The sequence below is a fragment of the Mytilus edulis genome, chromosome 11 (assembly GCF_963676685.1).
Source record: "Mytilus edulis chromosome 11, xbMytEdul2.2, whole genome shotgun sequence".
In the NCBI taxonomy this organism is placed as follows: domain Eukaryota; kingdom Metazoa; phylum Mollusca; class Bivalvia; order Mytilida; family Mytilidae; genus Mytilus; species Mytilus edulis.
In genome coordinates this window covers 40,954,136-40,969,658 of record NC_092354.1, presented here as the reverse complement: position 1 = coordinate 40,969,658, position 15,523 = coordinate 40,954,136, and the positions used below count along the sequence as shown (strand labels likewise).

The 15,523-nt window shown below is 34.5% G+C and overlaps 1 pseudogene; it reads left to right on the top strand.

The window, feature by feature from the left end:
- The first annotated feature begins 13,151 nt into the window (after positions 1–13,151).
- On the top strand, positions 13,152–14,431 carry LOC139494262 (uncharacterized; annotated as a pseudogene).
- The last annotated feature ends 1,092 nt before the right edge of the window (positions 14,432–15,523 follow it).

The window sequence follows — 15,523 nt, the reverse complement described above, 5'->3', positions numbered from 1 at the left end:
TTTGAAGACGAAACGCGCGTCTGGCGTATATACAAAATTTAGGTATCTATGATGAGTTTATTTAAGCCATTAATCGAGAAAAAAAATCATCTTTACAATATTACAGTGATAACGACCGAATACGACGGCAACATTAGTTTATGAGAAAACCCCTTAACAGACAAAGAAGTATAATTAGTAGCAAAACGATTGAAAAACATGTATCAAAATAACTTTACATTAGAAAAACCTACACAGAGAGATAGTCTTTATCAGAATCGCACTGTTAAGATACCTACAACCATGATAACCAAGTTATCTTTTTGAATATTTCCCTCGACATCTACAATGTAAATACACCAACAGTCGGGACATACATTGTTAGCAATAAACAACATACTAAAGAAAAGACGCCATATTCTAACACTGGAATATACCGGTACTACGAAAAAGGACCCGACAAGGACACCATTTATTTTTCGTCATATAAGCACTGATCTTTGGCAATTTATGGTTATATTGTTCAATTACCATATCCAAGAAAAGGTTTTCCTTTGTCATCTTTAGAAACATTTGGAGTATAATGGTGTAATAAGGTGTTCTATGAATTAAGATGATATACATGATGTTTTGTATAATCGTCTTTTGAGATGTAGTAAGTAGTACAATGATGTTAGACGATCTCTTTATTGAAACATCCTTGGTGTTATTAGAATTTGGTGGTAAAGTAACGTATCACTATTAATTAAGATGTATATATTGTAATATCATTGGTAAAATTATTTTTATGGTTTGAATACATTTTTTCACGCCCATCTTTACTAGCACCTCTTGTTGAGCTTTTCTGGAATAAAATATAATAAATATAGATATCTGATTTTTATTTTGTTGTCAAATAGGTCATACCATAGGCACCTAAACAAGAGCTTTTTTTTATCTTTAATATGAAATTAAATAGACCGAGTATTCAACAGCACGTGTTTGCTTAATCTATTTATATCTATATTTATGTTTACATCTCTTAAATGGTCATCGGATGACTATAGAGGTCAACTCGATAAATACTTAGATGGCGTCTAGACTCAAATGTAAACAGAACGAAACTATGTATTTTCATGCCTGTGCCTTGTTTATTGTTTTATTTAGACTTTTAATAGTTTGGATAAATGTTTTACATTGCTATAAATCAAATAAGAGAATTTGATTAGAAACGGTGAACATGATTTTGACAGCTAGTGCCCCTTGAAAGCATATTATGAAACCTATCATCTATATTTTATTTCAAAATTCTCTCTCAATGATGTCTTTCTATGCCTGTAATTTTTCATACATTTTATTATTTTTTTGAAAAAGCATAGACAAATCTTTATTTTGGCAAAGTATGAAAAAATTCTATTGTAGGAAATATATACCTATGATTGACCTTAAGGCTATCGGACGTTAATTGTGTTTACACCATTGCATTTAAACATGTTACACCATTGCACTTAAAAGTTGTTCATAAAATTCCTGGTTTTTTAATATTGGTTAAGATCTGGGGTATTGATTTCCTCTGGAAATTTTTTCATAACACCGCCAGACACAGAGTAAATCATTTCATATGCATGTCCTCTTTGTGCAGGAAATTGACTTATGATGAAATTTTTCAACTCTCCTGAAGACCAAGCTAAAGCCAGTTTGGATTTGTGCCTCGCATTTCCGTTGCTACAGTCAATTCGTTCTGCCCTTGGTACCCCTGAAATCATAAAGCATGCGTCTAATTATATTGACAATATTTTTTCCACATGTATTTTCAATTTGCAATATTAGTTCGATTAAAATATTCATAATAACTAAAATTAATCTTTATGGCAAGGCCATGTTCTATAATTTTAACCTTATCTGTTCTTCAGCAATGAACACTTTGTAGTATAGTGATGATACAGACTTGTTTAGAACGCCTTCAGATTGTCAATCTTGAGTTTTGCTATGTCAGCCAACCATTGTGAGTGACAAATTGAGTTAACAATTCTTCCCCCTACGTTGTTGTAATCAGTTTTAAATACCCCCCTCCCCCTTTGAAACTACTGTACCAACAACCTAGAGAATTGGGAAGGGTGTGTGTATGTTGATCTGTGTCTTGAAAAAGGGGGGGGGGGGTAACACCGCATCCCGGTTATTGATACAATTGGCAGGAAAACGCTTGCCGAAGTGGGGCGTCCGTTTGGCTGTGCGGGATGTATCCAGTTCGCAGTCACGTCCGGTCAGATTGGGGACGTTAAATCCGATGCCTCGTGTAAAGAGAGTGTCACGCTCTTTGCACGTTAAGAACCCTTGCAACACCTCTTTCAGGGGTCCGTAAGTGGCCTGTTGCAAGGCAAAATTTCTGTCTCTATCCAATATACCCTCATTTTTCAGTGGCAGTCCAAATTTCCCCAACCATCATCCCAGATGGCCTCTATTGTGACAAGACCTACCTATTGCATTTATTGTGAACTGATTCTCGTCCTGAATATGCATGAAATATTTGCCACTGGACGTTAAGCAATCATCATCAATCAATCAATCAACTGTAACCCCTATATAAACTATGGAATTTATGGGTTCTATGGAAGACACATTGGAAATCTTGAATTTGTATCATTAAAATAATGAAACACAAATTTAAACTGGTACTAAGTAAAGAAAGATTTACAATTTCGATATAAACAAGAATGTATCTATAGTTCACTTGGGCGATGCCACTGCTGGTGGAGATTTATTTCCCCGAGGGTATCACAAGCCCAGTAGTCAGCACTACTTTTTGTGCTGACATAAATTATCATTGATATTGTTATATTTATAAATTAACTGTTTACAAAATATTGATTTTTTAGAAATACTAAGGCTTTTCTACCGCAGGCTGTATTTGGCAACACTTTTAGGAAGTTTGGATCTCAATGCTCTTCAACTTCGTACTTTATTTGGCTTTTTCAACTTTTTTGGATTCGAGCGTCACTGATGAGTCTTTTGTAGACGGAACGCGCGTCTGGCGTATATATAAAATTTAGTCCTGGAATCTATGAGTTTATTATACTGCGCTGCTGTAAGAAAATGTTCCATATTCCACATTTCTGGTTTCGGTGAAATATCAGAAATGAACAATTCCGAGTTGGCCAGTATGAAGACGAGGATGACCCTGACAAGAAATATCAACAGAGTGAACAACCCAGTCAACCGTTTGAATTTAATATAGTTTTACTCGACACGCGAAAAGGTACTGGAGTTGGAGTTGGTCGTCAATAATGTAAACAGTCCCTCTCCATATGGTGAAGGTCATGCTTCATGAATTTCCCTGTTGTTTATCGAAAAACTTCAGTACTTGATTGATTGATTGGTATTTGCTTTAGCGTCCAACACGTATATCGCGACGACAGTTGTAGTTGTCCCTGTTTCTATTTCATCTCTGACTACCGTGTTTTCTTGCTGTTCTGTAGTTATCACTGTCTATTTTGACTCTGATTTTTGTGTTTCCTGCTGTTGATTAGTTGTTGTAGATATCTACGTTGTATGTTGTGCATTTGTTATATCTTACATACCTGTAATTTCATTGGACCATTCCTCGTCAGATGACCATTGGTAAGGGGACGATCATTTGATATTCTGTGGGGGGCGGGGGGGGGGGGGGGGTGTGGAGGAGGATTTTGAAAATAAATAACTCAGCCTTGATAATCACAAAATAAATGGTTTGTTCTGTAGTAGTTTGAAAATAAATTACCTGACTTGCAATGAATTGAAAATAAATAACTCAGCAGGTCTAGTCGAAAGTATGAGATGGCACCAGATTTTTTATAAATTCATCTTTTTCCCCCAAAAAAATCGGAAAACACTTCTCAATTGTTTTAATAATAAAGCAGATATTATTTAAATATACTTGACATGTCTGAAAATTGGTTGCATTTAACTTGAGGTATATTGTCTCAGGACACCTTACCTCACTTTTATTTTTAACAGGGCCGTAACTACATTGAGGCAAATGCCTCATGTAGGAAAAGACCAAACGCTTGTCTCTTTTTCAAACTGTGTTCAAGGCGAGTGCCTTGCAAGAAGCAATAGTTTTCCCTCAGACGTAGGCCTGATTTTTCGGGATCAATGTTTTTTTTCATTATTTGTCTTTTGTTTATTGATTGCCCTTCTGTATTCTGTTAGTGTTGCATTCCACATTCCTTTTGTAATCTAGTAATTTTGTTACGAACTTGATCACGAGTTAAAAAAAAAAACAGCAGCCACAGACTTAACTATGTGAAATCCATTTTTGCTCTATCATGCACATTGGTCCCTAGAAACTTAAGTTAAAATTATTAAAACAAAACTTGCATTTTCAGATTAAGAAAGAGTCTGGGAAACACCTATTAAAAGAGCATTATTTGCATCATTTGTTCTATAGCTTCTTGTGCCTTCAGGGGCTCCAAAACCCTTCAAAAAATTTTTTGCCTCGCATCGCTCGGCGAAATATGTTTGCCATTACTTTTAAAGAAGCTAGTTCCAACCAAATTTTAATACAAAATAGGTATGCAATACATGTACATGCAGTTGGGAATATAAAAGATTAATTTCTGCAGAGGATGATGATTAATTCTGATTAAATGGTACACAATGACTTGACTATATATGTATTATTAATAATAAACAAATCATTTAAAAAAAATTTTTGTTTTCGAATATCATAAATATAGTTTGAAAATGAATAATCAGTCCCTTGCTTTAATGAAAATGAAAAAATCTTGCTTCAATAGTGCAGAAAATGAATAATCTGTCCTCTCAGTTTACAAAAATAAATTACCGATCAAAAACAAATCCTCCTGCAACCCCCCACAGAATATCAAATGGTCGTCCCCTTATAAAGATTATGGCGTGTTATTTTATTTGACAGTAAAAATAGCTCATAGCTACGTTCAATTTTTTATAAGTATGGAACGCAATTTGCACCATTTTACGAACATACAAAGCTATGAACTGTTTATTGTACTATTCTTACATTGTGTTATTAACAGCATTATTTTGATTGTTAAGTAGCAATTTTCTTGTTCTTGTAGTAACATTGTCATTTTTGTTTATTTCATGTTTTACCTCTTCACTCCGAGTTGTGTTTTGCGTCAATAAAGATTAAAGCAACTATCGACTTAGCGTTTAACATTACAGTAAAAAATGCGCGATTATGGATAGCGTTTAACATTACAGTAAAAAATGCGCGATTATGGATAGCGTTTAACATTACAGTAAAAAATGTGCGATTATGGATAAAGAAAATCAGTATGACAAACGGGTCTTAGAAAAGAAACAATTAGAAAACACTCGTATACGGCATGTACGGCAGTTAACAGAACGGGGTAAAGAACAATGCGAGTTAAATGTTTATGACTACACCAAATATTTACAAAGAATTAGTTTAACGATTGATGAACAAATTCACTCATTTGTAAATCAAGAAGATAACAAGGTAACTACAGAAAGTACAATAAGACTAAAAAATGATTTGGAACAAAATAACAAAAACTATCAAACGATATCCAGAGAATTCTTGGAATATTTAGACCGGTCAAGGTGTCGAGAAAGCATTCAGGAAATATCAGCTCACAAATTAGTCTCAAAAACGTTTTCAGAGAAGGTACAATATGCAATAAGTCGGTCGGGATTGGGGAAACAAACAATATTTTATTTTAGGCCTTATCCCAAATGGCCTCTATTTAGACAAGACCTATCTATTGTATTTATTAACATGTTCTCGTCCTGAATTTGCATGAAATATTTGCCACTGGACGTTAAGCAACCATCAACAATCAATCAATCAATTTAAAGTAGACAAAACACGCGTCGAGCGTCACAGATTAAAAGCCTGTTACCTATGAAAACTGAATATTTTTCGTCGTTTACCAATAAACATTTGCGTACTACCAACGACACAATTATTTAATATTTACCTGCGTGATTTTGACACTTTCATTGTATCCGACACTTTCCAAGCAGAATATTGGATCCACCCTTATGAAGTCGGAGTTTAGTAGATGTTTAAATTGCAACGATTTTGGTCGGGTTGCGCTTATCCAGAGAGCGCAGGATGTGTCGGTGTCAAGGTCAATCAGATAACAATAAGGTAATTTTGTCATTGGTAGTACGCTAAAATTAAATCGAAAACCGACGGATATTTTACCTGCTTGCAGGTGCACGTTTAGTGCCATTTCTTAGCATGAGCACGAGAGTGCTGCATGTCTTATATCAGTATACCCACATATTTATTGCAGTCTATCAGCAACAAAAAACTGTTTACTTGTAAAATTAATCTGCTTGAGTACTAGCAACGACAAAATTAAAAATTAACTTCCTGAGGGCCAAAATATTATGAACATTTAATAACACCCAAAGGTAGAGGTAACAGTGTAGAACCTTACACATTGATACGTGGCGTCCTTCCACGCTCGAAGTCGAAACCTTTTAGAGGACAAAAGTCCTACCCATACCACACCAAGTATATGAGTATTCTTCATGATACAATTTCTATCAAGGTGGAAACCCAATACAAGTCTTCAGTCATAGTATACATGTTAAAGATCATGATAAATAGGAGACAACATTTACTATGCTGACAAATTATAGGTAGAGAGATATATTGTTCTACATTAATTTTTGACGTCTACTGTTCATCAAACATATAATTTCTAAAGAATTCTTGTGCAGAGACTAAAATAATTCACTTCTAAAGGAAATGGTGGAGTGAACACAAATTATGTGGGGTGAGCGTGAATATTTAGCAATCGGGTCAAGGGGGATTTATTGGTACAAATTTTAAATCAAATTTACTAGTATTTTGGAGGGAAAAAACCTAACTGATTTCTAAAATCTTCTCTATTGTTGTGAAAGAGGCATGTTCTGAGTTTTTGTTGGATCATAATAATCCTCAGAAACATTTATACATGGATCTGGACTTCTGATTCTAAGTACTGCCCAGACATTCTTTTGATTTTGTTTTCTTGCGAATATTCATCACACGTCTCAATGACTGTACCAATACCATTCCCCGTTGATTTAAAGGTCCAATTGTCGTACTACTTGAGATATATCTTTACTTCCACTTAAACCCTAGAGACGATGAAATAAACAAGTTTTATTCGGCATTTTGTGTGTAATATAGCTCTTCTGCAATTTGAATTAATATGTTATGTGACCTAGTGCTGCCCTAGATTCTTTATTGAATATATATCATCTTTAATCACTTTCATTGTCAGAATCTACATAATTTGTTTGGTGGGTATTAGAGTGGCCACTTTAAGCGAAACTATATTTCGAATCATTATTCAATATCAATATGAACTATTAAAAATCACGCTGAATCAAAAATACTCGTACTCAAAATGTTTATAAATATTCACGAAACAATTGCTTTTCATTGCGTGGTGGCAAAAGCAACCTTCTTCCTATGTTGTAAAACTAGAGGCACCATATGTTTTGTTAACTGCATTTTACCCCCTATTTTTAAATTTTAAACATGTCGGCCATGTGTGTTGATAGTCAGGGTCATTAAACTAAATACCCTATTGATGATAGTGGTCAAGTTTGGTTGCATTTAGACTTTAGAAAAGAAAATTGACAAATGATACACCGAAATATAGACCAGCAAAATACAAAGATTTTGTTATGACTTGAATGTACTGCAATTTGTGAATTCAGGAAATAGACATTCGATTTTGATAGTTTATTTGGTTAATTAATGTTAAAAGTAATATCTGTTATATTCTTATAATTGATTAAGCTTGGAATATTACAGTAAATTTAATTACACTCACTTGACGGTTTAAGATAAGACATTGTTTAATTTTATTAAAGAGAAAGGATGTCAATATGACTCAGAGCTGATATGCTTTCCGTCGTATTCACAACGACAAAATTGTTTTTCACTCAATCTGTCATCCTAGTTCTAGTAAGAACATACTGTCATGTCGATACGTTGCAATTGGATGACCAAACTTGACGATAATTTATGTTACGACAAGACTATATCGATACGTTAAATAGCTGAAAAGCTAAAGTGAGAATTTTGAGTTAATCAACTAAAAAATGTGTTTTTTTTTTATTTACCTCGAAACTGTCCAGTGTTTGATTCAATTAAATACTGTTTACTAAATCTACCTTTTCATTTATTTTGGTCTTTGATTAATAATTTTGCTTAAGTTGCTTTAGTCATTCAAGGCTTAACATTCCGCACCACTAACTTTAAAATTATTTTTCGTGTACATGATTAAATTAATTTAGCCAATTAAACCTCTCACTCTATGACAGACGTTTAAAATGCCACTCACTTTATTGACAACACTGTTTGAACAAATCACAAAAAATAGGTAAACATGTTAAAACATTGTGTTACATTAAAAAGGAGAAATTTATGTTGTGATTTGTTTGCATATCACGATAAAAAAAGGTTCTAGACAATTTCATTTTTTTTTTTTTTTATGAACTCCAAGTTTTTAAATAATTCTATCTGAAGAGAATTTAAGGAACGGTATGGTATATGCATTTCAACAACTTAACACTGGTGCTCAAATAATACCGTTTCTTCTTAACTTTTGTTAGAGAAATGTTTTACTTTCAGATTGGTTCATCCACTATTTTATTCAATATGTACACTTGTTACACTTGAATGAATTCTTTATTCGTGATTTATTTGCAGGAATTGATAATAGGCGAGTGACTTTAACCATGAAATTAAATTTTTAGTGCACCTACCTAACACACGGCTAAATTATATATCATTTGAAAGCTACAAATCTGTACTATCTGTTTTGCCCGGTCGTAAAAAAATCGTACGGTGCAATTTCCGTCAAATCAAGATCAAAGGCCAAGGACGAATAAGGGCATATTGTCTAAGATTTCAGCTTGATTGCATAATATGACTTTTATATACTTAATTCACATATGCAAACAATTTAAACTTTTAGCAGAGAGATTAACAGTCATTAATCAAATGCATTTTTATATATTTAAAACGTGTTTTTGATAGACAGCACATGTTTCCTGAAATTCGAGTAAAAGTTAATAAAATGTGCAAAAACACATTTTTTTCTTTCTGATGCAACTGCTAATCACTTTAAAATAAGTAAAACCCTGTAATGACTATCAAAGAAGTTTTTGACATCATAAATTTCCTAAAATTATGCTTACTTCTAATCAAATAGCAAATCAAAACAACTCATACAGTTGCCCAAAATACCGTCATCTGCGAAAAACAGCTTTTAAGCATTACTTCCAATTTAAACATTGTATGTGGTCAAAATAAGATTTAATAAACAAATTCTTAAGAATCTGAAAAATTCAAAGTAAAAAATTATGTGCGCGAATCATACTATTGCTTGAAATAAAGGGGGCGAAACTAAGAGATTGCAATCTGCATTGAAACTACCCGACTGAAATGAACATTTTTCGACTTTTCTAATTGTTTGATTTGTAGCTTCATTATAAATATTGATGTAGTGAAAAACCCTTTTATTTATTTAATGTGAACCATAAAAAAAGAAATTGACAATCTAGACAAAAATAAATAGAAAATTAATTGATGAAAATTGAAATTTCAAAGAATTAAAAAACCAGGAAACAAATTATAAAATTTTACTTCTTGATTGATTAAATTGCGTTGTTCATTGTTTAAATGCATTAATTCAGCAAATAAGAATAATTTTGAAGAAAAAAAATCCATTAATACGTAACGATTCTAGTTACAACTAGACTTCCTGAATAGCTTGAATGACTAGTCCATTTTTCATACGAGGATGAATTCATGCAAGAGTTTCTGATGACGACTGGAAAGAAGCACCATTATCTTGAAACTTCACTTTCAACTATATAGATGATGTCATCTCGCTGAATAGTGCCAAATTTGTGACAATTGACACATAATTTCCATTGAAATTGAAAATAAAAGACTCAACAGATATAGTTTACTCTATCACGTATCTTGAAAACGACGAACAAGTTTAACGACAATAGAGATGAGCATAAATCAACCAATAAAACACTCCTTACTACCAAATTATAAATTAGTCATTTCTATGTAGCAACATTAAAGCAACGCCTGCATATCTAAACTACTAAAGGAGGAGACCGATTTCATTGAGCCTCAACTCCTCTGAGACAATAACAAGTTGGAAATATTTATGATATGTCGTATAAATGTAGGGTTTTGTATTTCCTTAATTTGTCTTTGCATGCTCAGTCGACGTACTGCCCGCGAAATTAAATGAAACTATTTATCTAAACACTTGCCCAATTGTAACGCGATTTCGCGGCATCTTCTTGCGGAGTATAATTCTCCAAGTTGATACAATTTTCCAGAGCTTGCATGACCGTTCACGATTTATTTTCGTGAGAGTGCGTAACTGCTCACAATGAAGATATTAAATAAAGGCAACTATAGTATACCGCTATTCAATAGCCATCAATCGATTTACTAGAAACTGAAACAAATCCGGGTCACAAACCAAAACCGAGGAAAACGCATCAACTATATATATATACAAGAAGAACACAACGATATAACAGAAACACTGAACTGCTACAAAAACAAACACCAACATACAAAGAAACAGATTATTCGATACCAACTGCCATATGCCTGACTTTATACAGGACATTTGAAGAAAAGTGATGGTTTGACCATGGTTTTAAACCAGAGTTCAAATGCAAAGTTGGAATCATCCCTTTGAAAATTTTATAAACGCCACTACGAGTTGGTTGACAATTATAAAAGATTTGTTTCGCCAGATGACGACTGATAAGTTCCAATCGACGTTACCAAAATACCAAAATACCGTCATATCTGCCTTGAATGACACCTACTCACTAAGGCTTGGCACCGAGCCACAAGACGGGTGACGCATATGGAACATGATCTGCTTACCCTTTGGGAGTCCCTGAATTCACCCCAAATATTTTTGAGGGGTTTTTGTTACTCAATCTGTAGTTTCATATGTTGTGTTTTGTAAACTGTTGCTTTATCAGTTCGTTTTCAATTATGAGTTTGATGTCCCTTTGATATATTTCGTCACTATTCAAGTAGTCAAAGGTTTTAAAATTGTAGAACATTGTAGCTAAATGTATCATAATAACGATTTGGTTCTATATATACATCACCGTGAGCAAATTAAGTTATTTTCGAGGATATTTGTCTTATAGCGTTATTCTTCATTCCTTTACTTTGAGGCGAGTTTTTTTGCCGATTTTCATTACTGCAAGTTAATGTCTTTAAAGCAAATTAATACCAAAAGGACAATCAACATCTTAAACTATAAATCAGATAAACTTAATTAAAACCATGAACAAAATAAAATTAAAGTCTAAGAGACGAACAACAGTTCACAAAATACAGCACACCATGAAAACGATCACTGCCTAAAACAGCGAATGATCTTATGAGGTCAGGAAGGGTATTCAAGTTTTTCATTTTTTTTATTTCACAACTGCTTATAGTGTTTTACATACACAATGACCTGCATTTGTATTTTAAAAGTTTATGTTGAAAATACTCAAAGCATCTTTTATTCAAATAATTAAAGCGATTAAACCTCTGAACACACTTAATATTACTAACTCGATTTTAGACTAAATAAGACGCAGCAGCATTATATTTTGTTCGTTTACATCCCGCTTAAAACAACCAAGTGTTTCTAAGCAAGGTTACTGTTTTCAATGTTCCCTACGATTTAGTCGCAAAGTCATGTTTGCATTTAAACATGATTACAAAAAAGTAATACGTTTAACTTCGTAAAAAACATATTTTTACCTCAATTAGCTCGTATATATTCTTTTCGAACTTTAAATACCCCTATTTTTATTATGGAAAATCATTCTCCTGCCTGATACTGACAATAAGCGATGTGCTATCTTAACATAGAATAACAAAAAGATCGCTATTTCCAGATGGCAGATTTTTGGGCAACTGCACACACTTCAATAAAAGGCTGTTCTATAAACAAGAATTAATAATTGCATCTTAAAATTCAAAACAGATATTACCTGACCTAAAACATACATTTATCTATTTTATTAGCATACAAATATCGATTCCCTAATGCCCCCGTCACACTAGACCAAGTTCCTATCACGTTCCCAGTGCGTTCTGAAAAAGTAGGCGAACGTAGTGGGAACTTCTAAGTCGTGGTACGAACGCAGTGCAAACTTATATGGTCGTACTGCGAACTTGCATGGACGTGGTAAGGTCTTCATGGACGTGAAGGACGTGAAATAATTTTGAACATGTTCAAAACAAACGTAGTGAGAACTTCCTGAGGATAAAACGCAGTAAAGACCTAATAAGAACGTACTGAGAACGGCTTGGTCGTAGTAAGGACGTAGAGGACACTAGTTATGAACCGTATGGACGTAGTACGGACGTGATAAATTTGAAAGCCGTCTTCACTGCGTTTTTACTACGTTCTTGGAGATTGCACCAGGACCTTACTACGACTGCTCTACGTCTTTACTACGATCTTTTAGAACTTGGTGATTGAGGGAAATTTCAACACGACCTCGCGAAGACTATTCTACGTCCTTATTACGTTCTAAAAGACCTTAGTACGTTCTTTGTACGACCTATCGGTATGCAGTACGTCTTTACCACGTCTGCGGTGCGTTTGCAGCAGGTTTGCATCGGATCTCTGTTACCCGTGTTGAATATGGTATATATAGGTTTTTTTTTAAGACGGAATCATCCCCCAAGGGTGACTGGGGAATAGAAATATGGTCACTTGGTCTTCTCCCGACCGGCAGTAAAACGCTTGCCGAAGTGGGGCGTCCGTTTGGCTGTGCGGGATGTATCAAGTTCGCAGTCACGTCCGGTCAGAAGGGGGACGTTAAATCCGATGCCTCGTGTAAAGAGAGTGCCACGCTCTTTGCACGTTACGAACCCTTGCAACAACTCTTTGAGGGGTCCGTAGGTGGCCTGTTGCAAGGCAAAATGTCTGTCCTTATCCAATATACCCTCATTTTCCAGTGGCAGTCCAAATTTCCTCGACCATCATCCCAGATGGCCTCTATTGTATCAACCTACCTATTGTATTTATTGTGAACTTGTTCTCGTCCTGAATATGCATGAAATATTTGCCACTGGACGTTAAGCAACCAACAATCAATCAATAAGACGGAATCATTTGTAATTGTACTGTTGAACGATGGAACAAGATTTACTTCTACTTCATACATCATTACAAGGACAACAAGCTCTTCTTGATGCTCAAGTTGCGCTTTTCTGCTTCAGGATACTAGTAAAAAGAAAACAAAGGAGACCCAGAACATGGTGGGTGCGTCCCTGGCTTACTCAGGAAAGAAGGCTTATGTTTGGCCACTATGATAGACTGATGCAGGAGTTGAGAATGGAGGATCAACAGTCGTTTTTCAACTTTCTGAGATGTTCGACGAAATATTGAATAGAGTAGGTCCCAGAATTCAAAGGAGAGATACCCGGCTTAGAAAAGCATTGGAACCAGGCCTGAAGCTCGCTGTCACTATACGACACTTATCTTCTGGGGATAAATATCCAACTCTACAATACGACTTTAGAGTTGCCCGAAATACAATTTCTATGTTTGTTCCCGAAGTCTGCCAAGCCATTGTAGACGAATATAAAGTCGAAGCAATTTCTTGTCCCACCACACAGCGCGAATGGCGTGATATTGTTGAAGAGTTCCAGCGAAAATGGAATGTTCCACATGCCTGTGGTGCTCTCGATGGCAAACATATAGCCATTAGATGTCCTTCAAATACAGGATCACTCTTTCATAATTACAAGGGATTTTTCTCAGTGGTTCTCCTTGCATTAGTTGACGCGGATTACAAGTTTTTGTGGATTGACATTGGTGGTTGTGGATCAATGTCTGATGCTCAGATCTACAACAATTCTGAACTTAAAGAGTGCTTGGAAGAAGAAACGATTGGCTTTCCAGACCCGGATCCAATGCCGAACGATGACAAAAATGTGCCATATTTCATTCTTGGAGATGACGCTTTTGGTTTGAGAACATATTTGATGAAGCCTTATTCTCAACGAGGCTTAACAGATGAACAATTGATAACTAATTACAGAATATCGAGAGGAAGACGTGTGGTTGAAAACGCATTTGGTATACTGGCCCAACGATGGCAATTATTACTTACCACCATGATGCAGCAGCCAAATGTAGTACGAAACATTGTCGAGTGTTGCGTTTGTCTGCACAATGTGATGAGACTACGATATCCAACACAACAGAACGCGCAACTTGACATGGAAAATGACCAGCATGACTTGATTCCGGGCTTATGGCGAGCGACCGCAAATATGTATGAAGTAAACATGGTAATTGGACCAAACAGAGACACCGTAGCTGCAAAGAAGCAAAGGGAATACCTTCGACTATATTTCAATAGTCAAGCTGGCTCAGTTCCTTTGCAAAACCGCATGATAAGTGCATAGTTGGTAACTGATGGAACAGTTTTGATTTATAAAGAATGTACACATGTATTACAAGGATATTTGAATTTTTGAATATATTATTATATTTATATATTTGGCTTTGTGTTACTTGTCCTACGGGAAACCTTGTCTAAAACAAAACTCGTATTCCAGAATTACAACTTGGCTTATCCTACCTTAAACGATCATTTTTAACTCTTCTGTTTTTTTCTTGTGGATAGAGTGTGGTCTCTCTGACACTTACCCCATATCTGTTCTTTTTCATATTTGGTAGATTTTCTGTCAACTGACGCTTCGTCTTAATTTCTGTCAAGGATACATTTAAATCTTTGAAACTTATACATGTATCGGTACAGGTAAAAAGTGTACGAGATCGAAAAACTGAATTTTAGATGAAAAAGAAAACTAATACATAGGATTGTTATCATAGGAAGTGAATCAGCACTTTCCGTAATATTGTAGTTTAAGAATCAAATTTATTAGCCTGCTAACAGTTAACAGCAGGATGTATTTGCATGATTGTTTATTGTGCGAGAATATCATAAAACTTTCAAGGTTTATTTTGAAGCCTATATTTGGTCACAATCAACAAGCACATTTGAATAAAAGTAGAAACTTAAGTTTGAAAAAAGTTTTCTGGGTGAAAGCACATACAAAAAACATTTAACAATAACGACCCTCATTTTAGCTAGATGAACTGTAAATGTTTGATAAATCTGCATCTCAATCTCAAATAAGTGCCATCATTTATTTTTTCATAGGGTTGCCTCGTAAAAAAAAATATATATCACGAGAGACACAATAGAGGTTTTTTCTCTGTGATGTATTGTTTTCTGGTTGTCTCGCTTGTGAGAAAATTTTGGATGCTTGAAGTTTTTCTGCTACGTACAGTTTTGGTCAAAATATTAAATTTTATTATCAATCAAGTGACAGCTTTCATCCGATAATATGTAAAAAAGTATCTAACAAGTGATTACATTTAATTCAAAAATGCTGTAGCCCTCGTGCACAAAACAGTTTATGATTAAAGTTGCATTAGAATGAGTCATACACAGAGTTTCTACAGGTTAAATCAGTTTAATTGTCATATTT